Source organism: Nipponia nippon, unplaced genomic scaffold (assembly GCF_047370975.1).
Source record: "Nipponia nippon isolate SJK-2023a ecotype South Korea unplaced genomic scaffold, ASM4737097v1 scaffold_4, whole genome shotgun sequence".
Lineage (NCBI taxonomy): Eukaryota > Metazoa > Chordata > Aves > Pelecaniformes > Threskiornithidae > Nipponia > Nipponia nippon.
In genome coordinates this window covers 96,602,951-96,615,178 of record NW_028262358.1, presented here as the reverse complement: position 1 = coordinate 96,615,178, position 12,228 = coordinate 96,602,951, and the positions used below count along the sequence as shown (strand labels likewise).

Below are 12,228 nucleotides of genomic sequence, written 5' to 3'. Positions count from 1 at the left end.
TGTGTTAGTGTTTGTTGATATGCTGATAAGCATGAGGTACTCACAAGTCAAGGAACAGAGCAAAATACATCTGTATCTGCTATTCATGCATACACAGCCATATGGGTGCAATCTTTTCTTTTTTTTTTAATGCATAGGAAAAATTTAAGATTTATGCAAAAGGTGCTCTTGTTCTCAAAAAATCCCCTGTGAAATTATAAATCATGCAGATAGAGAAGTGTGGAATAAAAATTACCAAACATAGACACTAGCTCTAAGCAACATCAGCTAGCAAATCATCCACCTAAGATGCAGTGGTAAGGACATAATTTCAAGCTACATTGAATAGCGCATGGTATAATACAGGCCATTTTGAAAGATAATTAGATGCATAATTTCCTATACAGACTGCATGAGAAACCCAATCAAACTAAATTTGTCATTCTACTGACACATTTTTGCTATCCTTAATGTCAATTTGCTGCAATTTTTTCCTCCCACTGTGTTGTTATTTTTGGTGAGGAAGAGTGCCACAGAGCCCTGAGGTATATTTTGCACAAATCAATATATCAGAATGACAGCTATGAAATTCATTTACAAAAAAGACTACATAAAGTTTGAAGAAGAGACTGTAGTGGGCAGACCCATAAATTCATGTTTGTAAGACTGTCTCTCACTTTCCTCATTTGCCTTACATATATTTTAGTTTATAACAAAGGCAGAAATTTTATGAGCTACAGATGATTGAGACATTTATAATCCCATATTAGTGGTCAGAACTGAAAAGGTCAAATAAACAGTATAGTTTCATGACGTCCTTATGAAATATAACAACAAAAAGGTTCTTCCATCTGACATCCAATTCCTATGTCTTCAGTATGTTTTCCTGGTAGACTTTATTGTAAAATCTGAGGTCAAATAGTGTAAAAATGGCATAATTCCAATAAATCAACATTGGTTTAAACCAAATCAGTATAACTTCTTCTCTCTCTCTCACACACACACGCACACACTCACACTCGTAGAATCCTCCTCAAATTATGTTCTTCTTGTTTGTGGTGATAAATATGTATACTTTACACTAAGCATAGTTCATTAATTACAGTATTCAGTATATTTCTTAGAGCTTTCAATAACCACAGGTTATAGCTTCCACATAACTAAGCCTGCACTTGTGGACCGAATGTGATTTGTCTCCGTGTCCTGTTTTCATCAGAAGATGATGTTCAATGATGATTTTCTCAAGTCATTTTTTTTACAGGTACAACCATAAAGTTATGTTACTGTTGAGTTTTACTAGGCCTAGTTGTTGCGTATCTATCTGACCTGCTTGAGTGACACAACGAAATCCACTGCTCAAAGCTGTGTCTCTCTCTGTAAATGGGAATCAGACAGCCTGTAGCTGGAAGAGCACTAGGCAGCAAACTATGAAAACAAGTCAGTAGGAAACAGGGAAGGGATTTTTCTTTGGATTTAAAGGTGCCTGTGTTGAACTGGGATGTGCATACCAGAATGTGCAAGACAAGTACTGAAGTCATCCCCTCTTTTAAAGTGAACGCCCCACTCATGGGGCAAGGTGGAGATACAGTATCATGACTCTTCTCAGCTAAAGATGTTAAAGCTTGACTGTTGCAGTACTAAGCCCTGTACAACAGGGTGTACTCTGAGGTCCCTGTACCCAACTTCATTCTGGGAATGAGCAGCAACAAATGCAATATTTGGGAGAGAAAAATGGAAAGCACAGGTTTGTGGCTGGCAGTTCACACAGGTTTTTGACTATATCTGTTTTAGCTCAGACCTATTTCAAGTAGAGTACAGAAACATTCCTGGGAACAAGTACTGAATGCAAGTTCATACTTTCAGTGGGAATTTGTCAGCATTAGGCTGTTGAGGAGCACAAACACTCTTGCATGCTTTTTCTCACATCTGTGAACCCTGAAACCCTCACTGTGCAGTAGTCTGGTTACTACAGAAAGGGTTTATACATCTTGCCCAAGTCATATGCTGGTCCAATAAGTAAGGCTTGGCATTGTTCTCAGTGGTGGGAGATGTAAGCTGAGTAGGGAACCAAAATTTTGTACCCTTCTTCCTGTATGATTGTTCTAGTAAACAGTGTTGTTACAGAAAAAAATGTACTATTGCTGTATTTTTTGTTAAATAACAATGGAAGATGCCAGGTTTTTTTGTTCGATGTAGGTTTTCAGTCCTCATCCATCAAAACTATATCCTTTCTGTGCATGTCCCCAACTCTACTGTCAAATTAATAAATGCCTATGGACATTAAAGCAACTGAAATGCTAAAGCAGGGACTTGGCTTAGAAATCTATGGCTTAGTCTTTCTGATAGGAACAAGAATGTTTGGTGGAACATATATCTGCCTAATAGAATGATAAGAAGGCTATTTGAACAAGAATATTTTTACCAATATAAAGACTGCACAGCTGAAACATGTTTTTTATTAATTTCTTTCTTGCTATTAATTTCTGCATCAACTTGCAACAAATACCAAATACACAAATGCATAAAAAACCATGAAAGGAATAAATTTTCACTACCCAGAGCTATGGTTTTATGCAGTAAATACTGAGAAATATAGTGCAGTGATTCACTCAGTAAAGCACTAGAGATATCCTATTCCAAAACTGGCAGCAGTTGTTGTTTCTTTATTCGTTTTGCCTTTGTTTATAGGCTTTACTTCTACATGTGTCACTTGTGTCAGAGACACTTTGTACCAGAGGGAAACTACTTCTACTTCATCTGATGTACTGTGCTAGTTTTCTACTACAGAATGTGTTAAATTGCAATCATTCACCTAGTACTGCATTTTCAGTTTCTGTTACCTACCTATGTCTTAATTATACACAGTGAATGGTCAGCTATAGAGTATGGCTCCTTATCACCAGACACACAGAAGCAGAATATCTTTGTACTTACATTGTTCTCTTCTAATACCCGTCATAGGTCTGATTTGAAATGGTTCTCTACAGGGAGCCTAGAGAGATGCTAATATAATTGTTTGCAATTTGAATGCAAAGAAAATTACTAATAGGTTCACAGAGGCTGCTCACAAAATGACTGTACTTCTTATTACAGGATTCAGCATTTATGAATGCATCCTGACCTAGTTTGCTATATGGAGTTTTCAAAGCAAGGATTGTTACATAACTGTAACTTCATTTAGGACATACTGATCCAGATTCTCAAGAATGTATAAAGCAATGTAGAGAACTTACTACTAGGAAAAAACCTGGCATACTATGGTTAACTTTATGTAGGCTTCAAGAAATCAGCTGGGTATTGTATGACTGAATAAAGTACAGGCTGAAGGGGCTGTGTGATGGCAGAACAACTTGCCCCATTCTGTGCCTGGGATTGAATGCCTTTTGAAGAGTAAACACAGGGGAGGTACATTCCCTAAATATCTACAGGTGTAGCCCTAAGAAATAATCTGTAGTTTGGTTTTGGTTGCCACCGCTGCCACCATGGCCGGTTGTTGTCAGTCCCTGGCAGCGGGTTATGGCAACAGCAGTGAATGAATTCTCCAGGCAGCAGAGGGAAAAAGAAGGGCTCAGCCGGCTCCAGCTCCGTGCCCCCAGCCACCTGGGCTGCCCCCCCCGTGCCACCGGCGGGGATGGTGTCAGCGGCATCCCCCCACAAGCGAAACCTTTACTTCTCGTGCCCGCTCTTCACCACCTTCGCCCTGCTCCGCTTTGTCACCTGGCAGCTCGGGCTGCTCTTCGCCTGGCTCTGTGAGTGCCTCTCCCACATAGCCCTCATAGCTGCCAAGGGCAGCAGGGCCAGGGCTGGTGATGCACCCAAGCCCGGCGGGGCACCTGAGATGGTGCGGGCCTGTCACAAGTGGGCCTTTGAGTGCATCTCCATGGCCCTGTGCATTGATGAGGACAAGAGAGGACAAAAGGAACAAGCTGTTGAATGGTATAAGAAAGGAATTGAAGAACTGGAAAAAGGAATAGCTGTCTTAGTAATTGGTCAAGGTGATCAGTGTGAATCGGCTCGAAGTCTTCAGTCTAAAATGGTGACAAATTTGGCAATGGCCAAGGATGACTTGCAGCTTTTCGAAAGTGGAGCAGTTCCAAAAAAGAAGGATCCCTTAACACACACAAGTAATTCCCTTCCTCATTCAAAAACCATTGCAAAAAGTGGATCCACAGGCCTTTCAGGTCACCATAGAACACCTAGCTACAGTGGGATATCAGCTACTTCTGTGTCTAGACCAGCACTAAATCCTGCCGCTTCAACTCATAAGGCTGCTCCTAAAAATAGCAGAACAAATAAGCCTTCTACTCCTACCACTGCTCCTTGAAAAAAGAAAGACTTGAAGATATTTAGAAATGTGGACAGTAATCTTGCTAATCTTATCCTGAATGAAATTGTTGATAGTGGGCCAGCTGTCAAATGTGATGATATCACAGGGCAGGAACTGGCTAAACAAGCTTTGCAAGAAATTGTTATCCTTCCTTCTCTTAGACCTGAGTTATATATATACAGGACTTAGAGCTCCTGCACTTGGTTTACTGCTGTTTGGCCCACCACGAAATGGGAAGACAATGTTGGCCAAAGCAGTTGCTGCAGAATCAAATGCTACTTTCTTTAATATAAGTGCAGTGAGCTTAACTTCAAAATATGTAGGTGAAGGGGAGAAACTGGTGCGTGCTCTATTTGCAGTAGCCAGAGAACTTCAGCCTTCTATAATTTTTATTGATGAAGTTGATAGCCTTTTGTGTGAAAGACAAGAAGGTGAACATGATGCTAGTAGGCATCTAAAACCAGAATTTTTAATAGAATTTGATGGTGTGCAGTCTTCTGGAGAGGACAGGATACTTGTGATAGGAGCAACAAACAGGCCACAGGAGCTTGATGATGCTGTTCTCAGATGATTCACCAAAGGGGTATATGTGTCTTTACCAAATGAGGAAATGATTGATTTTGCTAAAAAATCTTCTAAGCAAGCAAGGAAGTCCATTGACCCAAAAAGAGTTGGCACAACTAGCTAGAATGACAGACAGATACTCTGGAAGTGATTTAACTGCATTAGCAAAGGTTGCAGCGCTGGGCCCTATTCGAGAATTAAAACCAGAACAGGTGAAGAACATGTCTGCTAGTGAGATAAGAAATATCAAGCTATTCAAATGAAGCATGTGATTGGGAAAAGCCAACACAGCTTCACAAAAGGGAGACCATGCCTGACAAATCTGGTGGCCTTCTATGATAAAGTGACCTGCTCGGCTGACATGGGGCGAGCGGTCGATGTTGTCTACTTGGACTTCTCCACGGCCTTTGATACGGTTCCCCACAGCCTCCTCCTGGAGAAACTGATGCGTTATGGCCTGGACAAGTGGTCTGTGCAGTGGGTGAGGAATTGCCTGATGGGCCGCACCCAAAGGGTGGTGGTAAATGGCTCTTTTTCAAACTGGCAACCCGTCACAAGTGGGGTCCCCCAGGGATCGATACTGGGCCCAATGCTATTCAATATCTTCATAAGCGATCTGGATAACAGGATCAAGTGTAGCCTGATGGAGTTTGCTGATGACACCAAATTGAGTGGGGAAGTAGACACTCTGGAAGGGAGAGCCACCCTGCAGGAATATCTGGATAGGCTGGAAGAGAGGGCTAACAAGAACCTTATGAAGTTTAACAAAGACAGGAGTAAGGTCTTGCACCTGGGAAAACATAATCCAGGAGTGCAGCTCAGACTGGGATCCACCTGGCTAGAGAGCAGCTTCGTGGAAAGGGACCTGGGCGTTCTGGTGGACAGGAAGCTGAACATGAGTGAACAGTGTGCTGCTGTGGCCAAGAAGGCCAATAAGATGCTGGGTTGCATCAAAAAGGGCATCACCAGCAGAGATAAAGAAGTCGTTATCCCTCTCTACTCAGCGCTTGTCAGGCCGCACCTGGAATACTGTGTACAGTTCTGGTCCCTGTTATACAAAAAAGATGTGGACAGGCTGGAGGGGGTCCAGAGAAGGGCCACCAAGATGATCAAAGGACTGGGAAACCTGACGTATGAGGATAGGCTGAGAGAACTGGGTTTGTTCAGCCTTGAGAAAAGGAGGCTTAGAGGTGATCTCATCACCAAGTACCAGTACTTAAAGGGAAGCTACAAAAAAGATGGAGACTCCCTTTTTACAAGGAGTCGCATGGTGAGGACAAGAGGTAACAGGTACAAGTTAGTCCCAGGGAGATTCCGATTGGACACGAGAGGTAAAGTTTTCACAATGAGAGCAGTCAATCATTGGAATAATCTCCCCAGGGAAGTGGTTCACTCCTCTATGCTGAACACGTTTAAGACTCAGCTGGACATGGTGCTGGGCCATCTTGTCTAGATTGTGCTAGAAAGGTTGGACCAGATGATCCTTGAGGTCCCTTCCAACCTGGTATTCTATGATTCTATGATTCTATGATTTCCTGTATGCAGAATAGACACTAGGAGAATGAACATTTCTTAGTCTTACTGCTCTTCTGCTGAATGGTAATTGAAATAATGACCCTGTAAACTAATTTATACTGGAAGGAATAGTCTGTGAGGTAGCATCTGCATATGTCCTCAGCGTAACTTGTTTGTTTACATTTGCATGGATACATAAGTGGATGCATAGGTATGCTGTAGCATAGACAAGCCTCTTTTGCTGAGATCTAAATCCAAACACCAATATCCAGTTCCTGAAAATTTAATGTATGCAGCAAGATTAAAGCATACACAATGTTTTCTTGCTGCAGCACACCCAAATAAAAAGCAATACAAGTAATTCTGAAGAAAGAATATATGTGCATGTTAAAAAAAATAAATGCAAGGACATATCTGTAATACATGTTGGAACATGGTAAAGAAATCCATGAGCTAGGTATGGTCTGAAATGTCAGGATCCAACAAGTCACTGAGACAATGCAGTCTCATGTATTTGCACAGGAGTGCTACTGCATTCTGTTCTAGCACTCCAGGGGAGCGGGCAGGCTGTGCCTGGCCCAACCCAGCCCCCACCCAGCCACGTGCGTCAGCTACAGTCATCTCTGATCTGAATCTAGGGAGAGTACCCATAAGATGAATCCAAGTCTACCTGCTCTGGGTGTCTATGAAATAGTACTATCTTATGGTGCCAAATGAAGCAAAACCAGTAGATCATCACACAGCACTTCTTTCTTTTACCTGATTTCATGCATATCCTTGTCTCACTTTCTATTTCCCTGTTTTGGGATTATTCTTTACAGTAAGCTTTCTGGATTCAGTCATGCATGAACATAATGAAAATGTATTAAGACCACTGGGGGCTCTATATTGATTGAAATAACAGCCGTGTAGAACTCTGACTGCTAGTAAAAAAAATGTTGATTTTATTGTCTAATGCCAGCTGAGCAACTCATTATCTTATAATGACAAGTCTGCTCCCTCCCTTCACCAAACTTCTGGATATGGAACATCAAAAAACAAGCATAATGACAATGGAAAGGTACTTCTCCAGTGCTTGCATGTCAATCAAGGAAGAAAAAAATGGGCAACTATCGTGACCACTACACTATGAATAAAGATTATAATGATAATATTAGAACAACTTTAAAGAAAGCAAAACCTACTATTTTATTTTGTGTACAATTCCATGTGATAGGCACCTTGTGAGAATACGTACGAGCCAAAATTAATCTTGAGAAATAGACTTAAGAATGAGAACTCTATGAATTCATCCTGGGCTTCGCTTAATGTTTAGCTCATGCTTTCCATATCCTGACAAGACTGATATACTTGTGAATTTGGCAAGAAACAAGGTTTGGGGAACTTCTAAGTGGGACATTCATTCACTTCAGAACATAAATATTGGAGTTTTATGATTATTTTTACTAAGCCTTCTATGTGTAGGTTTATTAAAATAACTTTAGTGAAATAAAATAGGTTACTAGCAAACTAATCCATATCAGTATTATAATAGCAGCTGAACATGGATAGGCATTATAGACAGAGGTACAGCATTTCCTATGAGGAACACTACTACTAAGCCTTGTTCTTCTGTACAGATTTGTTTTTCAGACTGCACAATCCTCTTGAATAATGTTGCTGGACTGTCATTGACTACCTCAGGCCACAGTTTTTGTTTGGCATCACTGTGTGTAGAAGTAAAATCCAACCATGCTGCTGACTTGCAATGTAAGAGGAATACAAGATTCTCCCCTCCCCTCCCCTCCCCTCCCCTCCCCTCCCCTCCCCTCCCCTCCCCTCCCCTTCCCTCCCCTTCCCTTCCCTTCCCTCCCCTCCCCTCTCCTCCCCTCCCCTTCCCTTCCCTCCCCTTCCCTTCCCTTCCCTTCCCTTCCCTTCCCTTCCCTTCCCTTCCCTTCCCTTCCCTTCCCTTCCCTTCCCTTCCCTTCCCTTCCCTTCCCTTCCCTTCCCTTCCCTTCCCTTCCTTTCCCTTCCCTTCCCTTCCCTTCCCTTCCTTCCCTTCCCTTCCCTTCCCTTCCCTTCCCTTCCCTTCCCTTCCCTTCCCTTCCCTTCCCTTCCCTTCCCTTCCCTTCCCTTCCCTTCCCTTCCCTTCCTCTCCCCTCCCCTCCCCTCCCTCGCTCTACTTAAAGGTCTCACCTTAAGCTTTACTATATATGGGCATACACACAATGTTGAGAATTAAACAAATAATATTAAAACTCAGAATTCTTAACCACACAGAATGGAATACACAGATCTTCTAATGCATGGATTTGGAACACACTAAAAAGAGGAATTAAAGAGGGATATATTTGTGATTCCCTCCTGCATGGATTGTTTTCTCCTGAATAGTTATAAACTTATTATGACCGATTGTAATAATTTATTATCACTCTTTAAATTCTATGAATGGAAGAAGCATGTGTTCCCTGGATCTCCTTTACCAGTGTCAAGTTGAAAAGGTACGTGAGATTATAATAGATGCATCAGAGACTCCCTATTATGTGAATAAAAACCCAGCAAATTAATATTGGTGAGATGAATTCATGAATATTTACAATCTCCTTGAAATTGATTATGAGAAAAATAGTCATTTGTGTGAAATTTGTCAAAGCAGACAGGTGGAAAAAGATGATAAAATGTATTTTTATGAATATAGGAATATATTTCAATGCAACTTATATTACAAGATACTACTTTCTTATTCTGACTAGAAGGCCAAACTTTCATTTCAGAATATGCTGATAAACCTGGCAACAGTAAATGTCATGCTGAAATGCAAAGTCAATGGAAACTGTAAATGAAATGTTGGAGCACCCAATATGCAGTTATTCTGACATACAGCAAAATAAATATGTTTTGAGTGCTGTGAAGTACAACTCAGTTAGTGTTTATCAGATGCAAAAGAAAACATTTATAAAGTATACAAGTGGCAGCACTGTATGGAAAAAATAGCTGTAAGGTGCATTTAACAAGTTTTTTAAAAGTCTGTTTATCTCAGAAAAGTCTGAAGTTGACTATTTGATGGCAAATAAATAAAACGGAAGTTTCATGAAGTATGATACTTATTTGCTTCCAGGAATTTGGTAAGTTATAAAACTATGCAATGCATAAGCAGGTAATTAACATATTAAACTTAGGCAAAGAATATATAGCTCATGCTTAGACAAGAATTCAGAGGAACTCAAATTCTCTTACAGAATTAATAAAAGCTGCCTAGTAAAATCAGGAACGCGTTAGTCTGGTATTGACATGTGAAACTGGTCATCTCCTAGAGACCTGACAAGCTCAGGGCTGAGTCTGTACATCAGCAGAACAATTGGATAGGATTTGGTCAGGATGCACAAATATTGCCATGGTGAGGATAGTTGTCTTTTACAAATAATGTTATGTACCGGGTTTTTTCTTAGGAGGCCCAAGTCAGGACACATCTTACCCCTTCATCACCTATGAGTTATTATATCTTCATTCACACCCATTTTACAAAAAATTCTCCTCTTCATATGATGCCTTGTGACCCACACAAATTATATATATATATAAAACTATATAGACATATAATTTTTCTGTTGTACTGATATACATAATATTTTCATATATATAAATGAATCTTTTCATATATATGAAAAGATTATGTATATTAGTACAACAGGACAGAAAAAAGGATTAATTTTTTTTAACAGGGGTTGGAAGGATCTAACTATGCATTTGTAGCACAAAAGAGGCATAAATATGCTTATCTTTTCTCCTTAAAATATATTTCCATGAAAAGAATACTACTGGCAGAGAAATAAACGGGTATAAACAGGTTGTGATTGAATAGAAATAAGGTTGCAAGCCATCAAAGTGATTGAGTTTCCAGAATAACTTTGCAGAAGTCATGGAAAAAAACTTTACTACTTTTAAATGGAACTTCATTGGTTTGTGAAAATAATTATAAAATGTACTCATCTGCAATACCAGGAAACCAAGTTCAGACCCAGAAGACACTTTCTGATACTGTATTACTTCATAGGAACTAATTTACTTCATAGGAACTTGTTTTTATGGAATGTTTAAGATAGCTGATTATTGAGTAGCCAGTCAAAATGCACGTGGAATGAGAAGATACCTGCAGATTTTGACAATCAGTTATTCTCAAATGAATTTTTGGTAACCCAGAATATCTGTAAATAAGCATACACACTAACTTTTCCTTGCTAGATTTCTAGTAAACACTGTTAAAAGGATTCCCAACACAGTAGCTTATCATTTAGTGATTCATTCAATGAGCTTTAAAAATATCTTGAGGTCAAATGTACTAATCAGCAACTGAAAGACCACTTAATTCTACAGTCAACTTTTATGTCTAGGTGTGAATGCTGATACTGGATGGAAGAAGAGGAAAGGAGAAGGTACAGTTAATTCTACTGTTAATGGTGATTGTTTTTCTAGTTAAAAAAATAATAATAAAAAAAAATTAAAATTCCAAACAATTTTATGCATTTTTTTGTATACCTTTTCCCTACATTACTGGTTTCCAAGGGAACATTGGTTAGTGATTAACTCATGAAATGAGAATATGGAGGCAGTGAAACAAGTTCCCAACTTCATGTTGTGTGTAGGCAAAAATAAAATGGTTTCAAGCAAGGCTGTGAAAAATACATTAATTCTGAAAAACAGACCCATATATGCAATGATCAAGCTTGTGGGTAGTCCAGTTTTAGCTTAATCAGTGGCCTGAATTACTCAGCACAATTTTAAGTGAAGCCATAATTGACTTTAGTCTCAGATACTTGCAGAGCTCACAGCTACCTTTCTTTGCATTTTCAGGCCTTGACATTTAATTTTTCTCAGAGTTTTTCTTCTCATTATCTTTTCTGTCTAGGTTGTTTTTTGAACTCCCACTTATTTCACAGACTGAATTGCCTGACAGGAGAGTCCAACCCATTATTTTTAACTAAGCTTTGTTCAAATTTGACCTTAGCTGAATTAACATCACCAGTCCAGCACATGATCTTTGATGAGCAGCATCTTGTCAGGCTGCTACTACTGTCTGACCCTCAACCAATAATGTCAATATATTTAAAATATATATTCAATTTTTTAAACCAAAATTAACATGCATGCATTTGGACAGATAAGGTGTATTTGTAATATGATTTAAAATGTCTAAGTTACAAGGTTCTTGAAAATGAAGGTTAATAATGAAATCATGGAAAGACACTTGAACACAGCAATAGTACATAATGGCTTCTTGGTATATAAAAGAAAACTCATATTCTCTTTTGAAGTTCCTAATGATTTTTGTTACTCTTTTGCAGTATCCCTGGACTAGAGCTTCATACCCTATGAAGTGCAGTCTAATAGAGGCTTCATCCTATCACTATTTGTCATCATTTAGAAGGTGCCTCAGGAAAGGACACATTAAAACAATAACTCTCACTGGTTCAAACCTTCACAGAAGCTCAATTTTACAGAAATTGTAATTCAAACAGTATATATCTGCAGTACTACAGCATGCAAGTACTTTACTTCAGCAGGCAGAAAATCCGAATGACTCATATTTACTTACACAAAGGTTTCACTTCAAAGATAAAATGACAAGGAGTGTTCTTTTATTCTCTTAGCTCCCTTTCAAGCAGCTTAAAAACCTTCCTTTTTTCCCTTTTAAAAAAATTCTATCTTTAAATGTAACAGCAAAAACTACTAACAAAAACATGTTCCCTGAAGAGATATCAGTGCAGGTAAATGAATTCTGTATCAGATAGAAAACAACTGTTTATTAACTCTATCTGGGAAAATGCATGAAACCACTGAGTTTTGCACTAATTGTAAGAAGTAGA

General features: G+C 39.3%; 1 protein-coding gene and 1 pseudogene across 1 annotated transcript in view; one reads left to right on the top strand and one right to left on the bottom strand.

Moving 5' to 3' along the window:
* Positions 1-12,228, bottom strand: part of EYS (EGF-like photoreceptor maintenance factor) — a 923,675-nt gene that overhangs the window by 724,335 nt on the left and 187,112 nt on the right. The window lies entirely within an intron of this gene.
* Positions 3,512-5,133, top strand: LOC104020919 (spastin pseudogene; annotated as a pseudogene).